Below are 13,373 nucleotides of genomic sequence, written 5' to 3' on the forward strand. Positions count from 1 at the left end.
GTAGGGCACTTGGAGCAGAAAAGAAAGGGAATGAAATAACTATCATTACCTCCTTAACTTCAACAACTGTGAAAGAGCCCTCTTCCCGAGAAACCCAGATCCCCAATTTCAGACGATGTAATGGCAGGCAGCCAGCTTTGCAGGACAGAAGCAGAAACACTTGTCTGCGATGAGATCTCTTTCCTTTCCCATTGAACAGGTGAAGGTGATCCTCTGGCCTCAGTCCCAGCCCAAGGTTTGGGCTCCTGACCTCATCATCCATTTGATCCTAAAATATTGGTTTGTACAATCTGATTGTTGTTCAGTCACTAAATTGTCTCTTTTGCAGCCCCATGGTCTGTAGCATGCAAGGTTCCTCTGTCCTCCACTACCTCCCAGAGTTTGCTCAAATTCATGTCCACTGAGTCAGTGATGCTATCTAACCATCTCATCCTCTCCCTCCCCCTTCTCCTTTTGCCTTCAATCTTTCCCAGGATCAGGGTTATTTCCAATGAGCTGGCTCTTTGCATCAGGTGGCCAAAGTATTGAAGTTTCAGCAACAATTCTTCTGGTGAATATTCAGGGTTGATTTCCTTTAGGATAGACTGGTTTGTAGAATCTTACTGAAAATTAAAATAATAGCTATGCACTCCCATTCTAGACAAATGTACACATGCTACCTTCTACACAGAATCAGTGGAGCACAAGGACCACCCCCAGCACCAGAGGCCCATCCATGGAGCCCCTTCCACTGTCAGCTAGTTCCATCTGCTCTTACACCACCACTACCCATTCCTGAATGGGAGCAGGGAGCTCTATTCTGCTGAATAGAGCTGTAGGAGGAAGCCTTACAACTTTTCCCCACACAGAGCTCCAGAAGTCCACTTGGACTTTATTTCTGGAGGCCTGTAGATAAACATCCTTGTCATTCTGTCCATCACTGTCCACAGTTAAGACTGTTCCGGAGGAACCCTTCTGAGTCACTTCCCTCTCAGTGGATTTATATATAGTTCTCTAATGATGTCAAAAAGCAGTTCAGTGCTAAGGAAAAACAAAACCACTTATGGTAAGAAATTAAGAGTGAAATTACAAAAAGCATCTTTTAAAATGGTATTCTGGTTGCATTTTTCAACTAAGAGTCATAAAATCATTTCCCAAGCCAGAGTATCATTATCCTCATTTCACAGGTGGAAAAACAGGAATTACAGAGAGGTTAATGGCTGTATCTGAAAGCACACAGCACGCCCTCATCAGAAAGAGCTGAAAATACAGGTATAGTCAAGGGCTCATACTGTTCTGTGATAACCCAAACTTTATGAACAAGTTTGGCTTGGCCCTAATTGGCATTCAATTTTAAAAAATGTCTTTCATTAAAAAATATAATTTGAAGAACTGGGTAATTGACTCACATTTGATTAAGGCAGAGTCTATTGGATTAACATGATTAATAGATAAAATTATAATCAAACAGAAAGTGGTACAAAAGGTGACTAAGTCATGAATCACATTAAGATACTAAATTTTTTAAAGATGAATATGCGGGGCTTTTATGGTGGGATATTCATTTCACAGTGAATCTCACACTGTTCAGCTCTTGCTACTGAAGTAATTAGAATGGAGTCTGTGTTCAGGATTAAAAGAAGTGCTTGTGGGGTGTCTTGATTTCACAGTAAGGAGAACCCCAACTATCCTCATTCTGATTTTCCCAAATCATTTGTTCATTGGTAATTTCTCAATCTGGTAGTGAAGGAAGCTGCTACAGTGGATCTCTCTACTCATAACTAAATAGAGTTGATGCCACATCATATTCAGAGGCCCCTTTCAGGAACTCTAATGTTGACCAACCTGTATTGGGGTAACATACACCACAGTTTTACCTATAAATACAAAATTAGATCCTCAGTGGAAACTTAGTTGATATGAAGCCATTTCCAGATAGCCAGTCCAGGAAGTAAAGTGGAAAATAGGATACTTGAGTTTTTTCATTATCATTCAGTCTTAAGTCTGTTTTGCCCAAGAAATGGAAGCTGCTGTGGCATAAATGGATGTGAATCTGAAAGTCCTTTTGGGATATCCCTGGTGGTCCAGTGGTTAAGTCATTGCCTCCCATTGCAGGGAGTGTGAGTTCAATCCCTGGTCAGGGAGCTAAGATCCCATGTGCCACGTTGCCACGTGGCCAAAAAACCAAAACATAAAACAGAATCAATATTGTAAAACAATATTGTAACAAATTCAATAAAGACTTCAAAAAAATCTACATTAAAAACCAAAAAACAGCATTCTTCTCACCACCAAGTCTTCCTGTTTCAGAGAACTGACTAGGTAGTGACAACCTCCTTCCAAAAACTTCCATGTCTGCATAAACTGGGAGATGGGAAGGAACAGGGAAGCATAATCTTCATCAGTGTCCCCAGATCACACAGCCACCTCACATAACATACAGTACAAAGGAAAAACTGACTTCCTACAGCTCCAGTGTAGTCTCCCTGGCTCAGATGCATGCAAGATTTGCTTCCTACTTCTGGTTTGGTTTTCCATCAAGCTGCTTGCATTGTCTCAATACGTATCTTGTATGTGTCAAGGCATATGCTGTCTGATTGGACACACCCATCCTTTTGACAGTCTTGTAACTTTCATTGATTCAGCTTAACCCATGGTGTTGGTCAGTGTCTCAAAGTACCTAAACCCCAGGAACAGTGGCAGACTCAATGGAGAGGTTATACAGTATGTACAGGGCTTCTAAAATACTTTTAGAAATAGATGTATTTATTTAAATAAATAATGCCTTGTAAGACTTATTTATGTGCAGTACCTGGTATTGGTAATAGTAAGAGGAGAGAAAAATTTGAGGAGAAAGTTCTCCATATTTTTCTCTAGGGCCCAGAGCCATCAATTACATCATTGTTAGATTCTGATTATTTTCATAAGTTGCTTTAAATCCTCTCTGGAACTAAAGAAAAAGCAAGCAGCAGTATTTGTTGAGTACTCACTATGTGCAAATTATATGCTGGGTGTTTTTCTCATATCTGTTTTCTTTAATGCTCACACCAGACTGTTGATCATCAATTCTACTCCCAGTGAATTGTCAGATATTTGCCATAAGATATAGGGGTCATGTGGCCTTTTACTTGTGGTGTCTGCAGTAGGCGAAGCAAAGAGAAGAAGCAGGGAAACCTCCAAAATGAGGTGGAGTTTGTGCTTACAAGTGTCAGGACACTTATGCTAGAGAGTCAGGCTTGACTTTTTAAAACATTTTATTGAAGTACAACAAAGTGATTTGATTATATCTATGCATATTCTCGGAGATGGCAATGGCACCCGACTCCAGTACTCTTGCCTGGAAAATCCCATAGATGGAGGAGCCTAGTAGGCTGCAGTCCATGGGGTCGCGAACAGTCGGACACGACTGAGCAACTTCACTTTCACTTTTCACTTTCATGCATTAGAGAAGGAAATGGCAACCCACTCCAGTGTTCTTGCCTGGAGAATCCCAGGGACGACGGAGCCTGGTGGGCTGCCATCTATGGGGTCTCCCAGAGTCAGACACGACTGAAGCGACTTAGCAGCAGCAGCTGCAGCAGGAGCAGCAGACATATTCTTCTTCATGTTATTTTCTCTTATGGTTTAGTACACAGTGTTGACCATACAACCCTGTGCTATACATCAAGAAATTGTTGTGTATCAAGGCTAAACGTTCTTAATTGCCAGAAATGCTAAAAGAAATGACTTAGCTTCTACTTTCTCAGACGTGGCTTTTTCTGTATATACCTTAAGTGGGAGACACCACTGAAGAGATAATTGATCCAGCAGGGTCGATAAGGAGCAAAACACTTCCCTTCTCACTTGCACCGCAAGTCTTTGTATTTCAGTGAGACTCCTGCCTGTTCGGTATCATGGGCACTGTGTTTCCCACACTTCTCCACAAGCCTCAGAGAACTGAAAAGCTTGTGCTCTGGGGATGTAACAGATTTCATTTGCATGATTAGATTTCAGAGTCGTAGGAGGCCCATCTTCACATTTGTGGGTGTGTGACATAGTCGAGTCTAACATACATTCAGAGGTCTGACCTTCCCCACTGAACAAGTGGGAGGCTTGGGTCTCTGCTCTGATCCTGAGCTCATAGAAAGACGTGTCCTTCTAAGAGACAAAATCCAAACCTAAATATTGGTCATGTGCCAGACAGACAGTGCAAACAAAGTATGGGTCTAAAGGAAGTAGATGGGAAGACAGCAAGATTACTTGGAACCTGCACAAGGAGACATCAGAGCAGTTCAGCTCCCCTCTGGACAGAGTCACATGGTGCTGGAAGGCAGGCATGGAGGCTTTCTATAGAGACTATTTAGTGGGGAGAAATTGTTCAGAGCACTAACAAGTGTTTCAGGTCTCACTGTGCGCAAGGGAGGCATTCCATAAATATTAGGCAAATGGTTTAACTTTTGTTCAAGCAAACACTCTCAGTGGTTACTGAAGCAACGAACAGTGAGACCTCTGTTACTGAGGCAAGTTGCAGTCAGCTCTTTCCATTGTAAGCTGTCCAGGAAGCTGCATGTCAGGCTGGTTCGGTAGGCGGAGAGTTTGCCACATGTGCAAACGCACACACACATCAGAACACTGTTCTAATAGGAATACAGTAGGCAGACAAGAAGAGTCTGCCTTACCCCCAGACGATAAGTTCTCTCTGTTTGTCACTGAATACTCTGCACAAAAATAGTAACATCACATATCTTACCAGACAGAAAAGTCTTTTTTTCTTTATTTTTCATTAATTTTTTTTACAGTAGGTCCTTGTTGGTTTTATGTTTTAAACATAGCTGTGTGTATACATGTCAGTCCCAAATTCTCAGGCTATCCCTCCCCACCACCCTTTCCCCTGGTAAACATAAATTCCTTATCTAAGTCTGTGAGTGTGTTTCTGTTTTATAAGTAAGTTCATTTGTATCATTTTTTTAGATTCCCCATATAAGCAATATCACATGAAATTTGTCTTTGTCTGACTTACTTCACTTAGCATGATAATCTCTGGGTCCATCCATGTTGTTGCAAATGGCATCATTTCATTCTTTTAATGGCTGAGTAGTGTATTGTATGTATCACGTCTTCTTTATCTGTTCATCTGTTGATGGACATTTAGATTGCTTCCATGTCCTAGCTACTGTTAGTGGTACTGCAATGAACACTGAGGTGCATATATCCTTTGAACCGTATTTTCCCCTGGATACATGCCTTTTGAACCCAATTCGCATCAGTATTTATATTGTGCCTCATACAGTGCTTGGTACTATAGTATGCACAACAGGAATGTGTGAAGTGAAGTCGTTCAGTCGTTTCTGACTCTGCGACCCCATGGACTGTAGCCTACTAGGCTCCTCCACCCCTGGGATTCTCCAAGCAGGAATACTGGAGTGGGTTGCCATTTCCTTCTCCAGGAGATCTTCCCAACCCAGAGATCGAACCCAGGTCTCCCGTATTGCAGGCAGATGCTTTACCATCTGAGCCACCAGGATACTATAGTATGTACAATAGGATTGTGTGACATGTCCTTTAACGTTGAAAAAAAATGATCTTTTGTGAAAGGTAATGTTTAGACATATCCAAGAGGTAACTTCTCAATTAAGGAATACCTTTTCCAAAAATACAAAGTTATATTCTCAGAATGTTACACTTCCATTGTTCCCTCACCCAGCCAGTTCCATGGCGGAAGAGATGCCAGGGATTCCCACGGCTTCTTGTTGGGCTGGGTTTGACATCTGATATCAAACTGCTCACTATCAAGTCCTCCTTAACCCAACCAATAAAATTCTAGAGAACCAATGCCTATTATGGACTGAGGTGGAGGAAAGAGTGGGACAGGAAAGCAGGAAGATTCCATGTATATGCACAGGTCTTCATAATATAAAGAGAAACATAATATGAGAGGAAGCTGGTTACAAGAAAGAGATTTATTACACAAAGATGCTTTTGCTCATTTTATGTGACCACCAGAAGGTACAGTCGCCCTCACGTCTGCTCTGGAGCTTATAGAAGGAAAGACATTTCTATTTATTAGGTTGGGAAAGATTTTAAGGGGGTGGGTGGGTTGGTTGTTTTAAAGGAATGAAGTCAAGTGCAGACAACTTTAAAACACTGCTGCCACATCGGTGCATCTAATTGAGTCACTCATGGGTCGTCAGGCTCTAGAGTATAACGATTTGTCAGCATAGGACACAGAGTGGACCAATTTAATACTTGCTGCAGGGGTTAGAATTTCCACAGCCTTTGATCAGATATTTTTTTTTTAGGTCAGTAACATTTAGAGGTAGATAAAAAACGTCAAGTAATTGCTGAGAAACTAGATGGTTTGTGGCTAATTTGCAAAAGCACAGATTACATTGTTTTTTGGATTTTAACCACTTAACGAAAGAGTCTTGAGAATTTTTGAAGAACACATTAACATTGATACCATGGTATGCAGCCCCTTCTGTAGCATGCGGAAATCTGCCTTCTTCCTTCCTTGACACGCCCCCTTGTTTGCTTGCTCACTGGAGCCTTCAAATACGCAATGACTTTCATGTTCTGCTAGATAATAAGATTGAGTGTGACACTACTGCTACTGTACACCTCCTTTTTACAAAAATGGATAATGAAACTCTGTATTCTTTACCTTAGAGCAGGATAAAGAAAATTGAAATCTAATGTATAACCGGTGAAATTTCTGTTACTAAGTTGCTTATTTTTGATTGTGCTGGGCCTTCGTTGCTGTGCATGGACTTTCTCTAGTTGGGGAGAGAGAGAGCTACTCTCTAGTTGATGTGCGAAAGGCTTCTCAGTGCAGTGGCCTCTTATTGCAGACAACAGGCTCTAGGGTGCATGAGCTTCGATAGTCGCAGCGAGTGGACTCAGTATTTGCAGCCCGCTGGCTCCAGAGCACAGGTTCAGTATTTGTGGCACACACGCTCAGTTGTTCCAAGGCATGTGGGCTGTTCCCAGACCAGGAATCAAACCCACATCTCCTGATTGGCAAGCAACCACTGGACCCCCAGGGTAACCTCCTATCTGTTATTTAAAGAGAGCTTCTAAGAGCATCTCAGAGGTGGAAGAGAATGCCAAAAGTTTTGTTATTACTTGCAGACACTGTTCCTTCTCTACCCACCAGCCCAGAAATTGTTTCTGGAAGAGGCTTCACAGACCTATTTAATCTCTGAATGTGTAACTCAGCCAGTGACCTCATTTTTCAGGCGCCAGCCCTAAACACAGTATTCTAAGAATTGGGCAGCCACACTCTGGTGGCCCACCTTGAGCTTATCCTCGACCAGAAACATTAGGACTTGTCCCCTGACCCACAGTTTTTTTACCTGACAACTCACTGGCTTCCTGCTGTATTTAGAAATAGGACAGGGAGGGGTAAACCCAGCTGATATTACTCTCTGGAGTGTTTCCTTCCGCTTTAAAAAGAATGTTTTTTTTTAAATTAGTGTATTATTCCACTGGGCTTCCATGACATAATGCCATAAACTGGGTTGCTTAAACAGAAGACATTTGTTTCACATAGTTCTGGAGGCTGAGAAGGCCAAGATCAAGATTCTGACTGACAAGGTTCCTGCTGTTCCGTTCATGGAGTTCTCAAGGCAAGAATACTGAAGTGGTTTGCCATTCCCTTCTCCAGGGGTTTTCATTCTGCCTGCCCTCTGAAGAACTGACTCATTTGAAAAGACCCTGATGCTGGGAAAGATTGAAGGTGGGAGGAGAAGGGGATGACTGAGGGTGAGATGGTTGGATGGCATCACTGACTTGATGGACATGAATTTGAGTGAGCTCCGGGAGTTGCTGATGGACAGGGAAGCCTGGCGTGCTGCACTTCATGGGGTCACAGAGAATGGGACAAGACTGAGCAACTGAACTGAGGTTCCTGCTGAGACCTCTTTTCCTGGCTTGTATATGGCACCTTGTTGTTATGTCCTCACATGCCTTTTTCTAAGTGTGCGCTCAGGAAAAGAGAGCGAGCACTCTGGGATAATTTTTTATCAGGACACTAGTCCTGTCTGATCAGAGCCCCACCCTATGACCACATTTAAACATAATTACTTATCTAGAGTCCCCATCTCCAAATACAGCCACAATGGCAGTCAGGGCTTCACAAATTTCATTTCAAAGACCTAAGTGTAACTCTAATTTCATCTACCCCTTCCATTCATCTTGCATAATCTTTATGTTGCTGATTATCATAATCATATTTTCCAATTCTATTTTTTTCATATATTCTTATTACTTAAAAGTTTGGGATAATTCAAAGACATATAGTGAAGAAAGCTTAAAATTATCCAAGTAATCACTATTAAATCTTATAGTGCATCCTCTTTTAGTATTTTTCAATGCATTTCTATATATTATGTATAGAATATAAACAGAGTGGGCTATACAAAACTTAATAGGCAGAATTTGTCTCTTAGCACGGTATCATAAATATTTCCCCAAAGTGACTCAAAATTATTTGATCACATATTTTAACAACTGCCTAATATTTGATAACCTGGTGCCGGGTCTCAATGCCAAATTGGTGACTTCTGGGAGCGCTCACTCCAATGAATATTCCCTGGGCCTCCTGCCACAAATGTCCTTCTCCCACATGAGACACAGCTACTCTCTGCCTCCCCAGGCCTACTCAAAGGTAGGCCTGGACCATGCTCCTATGGTGTCATTGCTTTGTCCTGGGTCCCAGTGTGTGTGAAACCTCATGTGCGCCCTCCAGTAGTGGAGTCTCTGTCTCACCCAGTCCTGTGGAGTGCCTGCACTCAAGCCCACTGGCCTTCAAAGCCAAATGTTCTGGAGGCTCCTCCTCCCAATGCCACGTCCCCAGGCTGAGGAGCCTGACTTGGGGCTCAAAACTCTCACTCCTATGGGAGAATCTCTGTGATATAATTACTTTCCAGTTTGTGGGTAGCAGGTATGGAATATGATTATATCATGAAAACATCCCTCCCTGGTGGCTCATATGATAAAGAATCTGCCTGTATTGTGAGAAACCTAGATTTGATCCCTGGGTTGGGAAGACCCCCTGGAGGAAAGCATGGCAACCTATCCCAGTATTCTTGCCTGGAGACTCCCCATGGACAAAGGATCCTGGTGGGCTACAGTCCATAGCGTCTCAAAGAGTTGAACATGGCTGAGCAACACATCCAGCAACACATCATCTCACTGTGGCTTCTTTTTTGTCTCTGGGTGTAGAGCATCTCTTTTGGTAGATTTGAGTCTTCTTTGTCAGTGGCTGTTCAGAAGTTAGTTGTGATTTCAGTGTTTTCGTGATAAGTGAGCTCAAGTCCTACTCCACCATCTCGCCTCCTGCCTCTCTATTGGAGTCTTGATATGAACATTCATCTGAAAACTTCTAGTTCTATCCTCTTTCTTTGATAATAAGATTTGATTTGACTGATAAAGATGCGTCCCCTTCTCTTGAATTGCTCTGTCTTTTCCATGACTTTTCATGACATGACTTTTCAGGCTTATCTGCTTTTATGAGTTCACTTGGGTCTGCAAATAATTGAGATCTCCATCTAAACAATAAATAAAGAAAAAGCTTAAATTTGCTGTAGTTTATTTACATCTAGAAACTGATGGAAAATAATATAGAGGTGATAACATGAGTAGTTACAGCAGAGAGCTTCACCTATGTGCCTGTGAGTTTTCTCTACATCTCAACTGTGGCAACTGGAGCATGCCAGTGAAAGCGTAGTTGCTCAGTCGTGTCCACCTCATTGAAGCACCATGGAGGGCTCCTCTGTTCATGGAATTCTTCAGGCAAGAATCCTGCAGCGGGTAGTCATTCCCTTCTCCTGGAACTCTTCCTATCCCAGGGATTGAACCCAGATCTTCTGCATTACAGGTAGATTCTTTACCATCTGAGCCACCAGAAAAGCCCAGAGCACTCCAGTCATACCCCACATCCAAGATTTCCCTCATGAAGAGTCAGCCACAGCAATGCCTTATATTTGCTCAGCTTGTCCAGTCAAATGGACCATAATGGCTAATATTTTTGAATGTTTGTATTGTGCTGCTCACTGTTCTGACCTATTTAAGTGTAAATTGGGAAGAAACACATGAGAAAGACCCCTATTATTTGTGGTCTCCTCTTCTAGGATGTTTCCTGGAAAAATTACTGAGATTGAGTTTTGATCCCTTCATCCTCTGGCCATGTAATTTATCATCTAAATTGAGATACTTTAAAAGTAAAAAAGAAGACTGATAATTATGAGACAACAAGGGTAAACTGGCACTGTTCCAGCTGAACTGGAATAGATGGCCACTGGAATCACAGCACACCCCTGCCTCCAGCTATGGTTGCCCTGAGTTAGATTCAATATAGGTGTTCAAGTTACTCTCTTCACTAGGAGTCCTCAACCAACATTTGTAGGGACTGCCTAATAATGTACATGTTTACTATTATTTAATCATTTCTTCCTTTCAATCTTCACCTATTAAATATAATTCTATATTAAATTTATTTTATGCATGAAATGGCATCCTTAATATAGATTTTTCATTTGGACTAGTCTCAACATAAAAAATAGGTCTTCCCAGATGGCTCTGTGGTAGAAATCTGCCTGCCAAGCAGGAGAGACAGGTTCAATCCCTGCGTTAGGAAGATTCCCCTGGAGTAGGAAATGGCACCCTGCCCAAATCTAGGACAGTTTGAGCAACAAAATAAGCAATGAAGTAATAGATGAAATGAAATAAGAATATATAAGTTTATGATAGCCTAAAGAAACTAATATTAATTCACTAAGATTAATAAATTGAAATTTTGAGGTATAGAATATTTCTAACATCTCAAAGTAGTTTCTTGCCTGCTGCTGCTAAGTCGCTTAAGTCATATCCAACTCTGTGCAACCGCATAGACGGCAGTCCACCAGGCTCCCCCGTCCCTGGGATTCTGCAGGCAAGAACACTGGAGTGGGTTGCCATTTCCATGCATGAAAGTGAAAAGTGAAAGTGAAGTCATTCAGTCGTGTCCGACTCTTAGCTACCCCATGGACTGCAGCCTACCAGGCTCCTCCGCCCATGGGATTTTCCAGGCAAGAGTACTGGAGTGGAGTGCCATCGCCTTCTCCAGTTTCTTGCCTAATCAGTATTAATTACAAAGAGAAAAATGAATGACTTTACAATGGAGAAAGCTGGTGGATACCACCTCAGTGAAGTGATTAAAGTTAATATAAACACTAATAAGACTAATCAAACTGGGAATTCCCTGGTGGTCCAGTGGAGAAGACTGCGCTTCTACTGCAGAAGACACAGGCTCGATCCCTAGTTAGAAAACTAAGATCCCACAAGCCATGTTGTGTGGCCAGAAAAAGAAAAAAAAAAGACTAGTCAAACGTATGTGCCACACAATTAGATTTAATGAAAAGAACACACCATCACTTCTGTGATATTCTTACCAAAGTCACACTACCTGAATCAAATCTTAAGGGAACAGCGGACTACCCAAGTTGAGGTATCCAGTGTTAATACGAGGTTACTGGTCTGTAGTCTTCAAAAGCAGAATGACTGTAAAAAGCAAGGGAAGAAAGGGGAATTGTTTTATACTGAAGGAGACTAAAGTGCCATGACAACCACAACAAATGTAATTTTGAACTGGATCCTTTTACCAAAAAGACATTATTAAGACATTTGGCAAAATGAATATAGTGTGAGGACAAGATGGTAGTAATGTATCAGTGTTAATTTCCTAATTTTGATGGTTATTTTGTGGTTATGCAGAAAAATGTATTCATCAGTAAGAAATTCACTGTAATGTGTTCCAAGGATGATAATTTGTTGTTGTTGTTCAGCCACTTAAGTCATATGTGACTCTTTGTGGCCCCATGGACTGTAGCATTCCAGGCTCCTCCGTCCTCCACTATCTCCCAGAGTTTGCTCAAATTCATGTCCATTGAGTCAGTGATGTTACCTAACCATCTCATCCTCTGCCACCCCCTTTTCCTTTTGCCCCAGTCTTGCCCAGCATCAGGATCTTTTCCAGTGAGTTGGCTCATATCAGCAACTTACTCTCCAATAGGATAGGAAAAGTTCTTTGTATTCTAGTTTCAGCTTTTGAAAGTTGGATATTGTTTCAAACTAAAAAAAGAAAGAAAAAGAAAATTTACATGATGCAAAGGTGTGAGCATTTTAATGATTCTTCATACAAATTGCTAAGTTGCTTTTCCAAAAGGGATGTACCTCGTCTTATAACTATGCAGTTCCATTTTTTCCTATTAAATTTTTGTCAGGTAAGCCAGGCATTCACTGCATTCAAAGACCTTATTTTCAGCCCTACCTGTCACACTTTATAATAGAAGTGCTGATTTTCATGAACTCACTTATTATCTCAAAGTGGGGGTAATCACTCATTGTATCATTAGCTGATAATGACTAGATGAGTTGATTGAGCTGTAAATGACTCTGGTTCGAGATTGCAGCTCTAGCTGATTAGATAAATATGCCACATATTTCATTTTGATCATATCAATTTCACTATCATTTGACTGAAATGTCTTCCTTCAACCTAAAGTTCTCATTAAGGCATGATAATTTCTCTGAAATATGACTGCATGCATGACTTCTATCACCCAAAACCAATAGTTACAGAAAAGGAAGGTTATTTTACATTTTAGCAACTGCCTAGCTGTATGATTTTCCACAACTTGTGAAATCTGTAGATCCTTTGTTAGAGAGTGAATAATAATATCCTTATTGCACTCTGAGTATACATATGCGGTAGGGCAGAGAGACCATTACGGCTTTACCTGAATGTCTTGTCTAGAATTTGGGTGAAGAGATTTGGGGATGGGGTGTATCCCCAGTAAGCCCTAAAATATAGCTCTCTTTGGCACCTTGTGTGTGTTCATTATTCAGTTGTGTACTATGCCTTGCAACCCCATGGATTGTAGCCCGCCAAGCTCCTCTGTCCATGGAATTCTCTAGGCAAGAATACTGGAGTGGGTTGCCATTCCCTTCTCCAAGGGATCTTCCCTGTCCAGAGATTGAACCCACATGTCCTGCATTTCAGGCAGATTCTTTACCATCTGAGCCACCACGGAAGCCTATGTCAGGTAGTATTTAGACTTTGTAGCCAAGTACTTCACTAACTTTAAAGTATATATGAATCTTGTTAAAATGCAGATCTGGTTCAGCAAATATGGGGTGGGGCCTGAGAGTCTGCATTTCTAACAAGATCCCAGAAGATGCCAGTAGTGCTTGCCCACAAACCACACTCACAGTGAAAACGAGTAGCCAGCAAACAGCCCACTTATGCTGGTTCATCAGGAATGGACCTCAGAAGTTGTGTGAGGCTTAACACACTGGTGAACCTGCTTCTCTCTGGAGCCTCACTCATCCACCTGCACAAGAGTGGACTTGTGCAGAGGCAGCTGGGTGGACCATGA

This window comes from Ovis aries, chromosome 7 (genome assembly GCF_016772045.2).
Source record: "Ovis aries strain OAR_USU_Benz2616 breed Rambouillet chromosome 7, ARS-UI_Ramb_v3.0, whole genome shotgun sequence".
In the NCBI taxonomy this organism is placed as follows: Eukaryota; Metazoa; Chordata; class Mammalia; order Artiodactyla; family Bovidae; genus Ovis; species Ovis aries.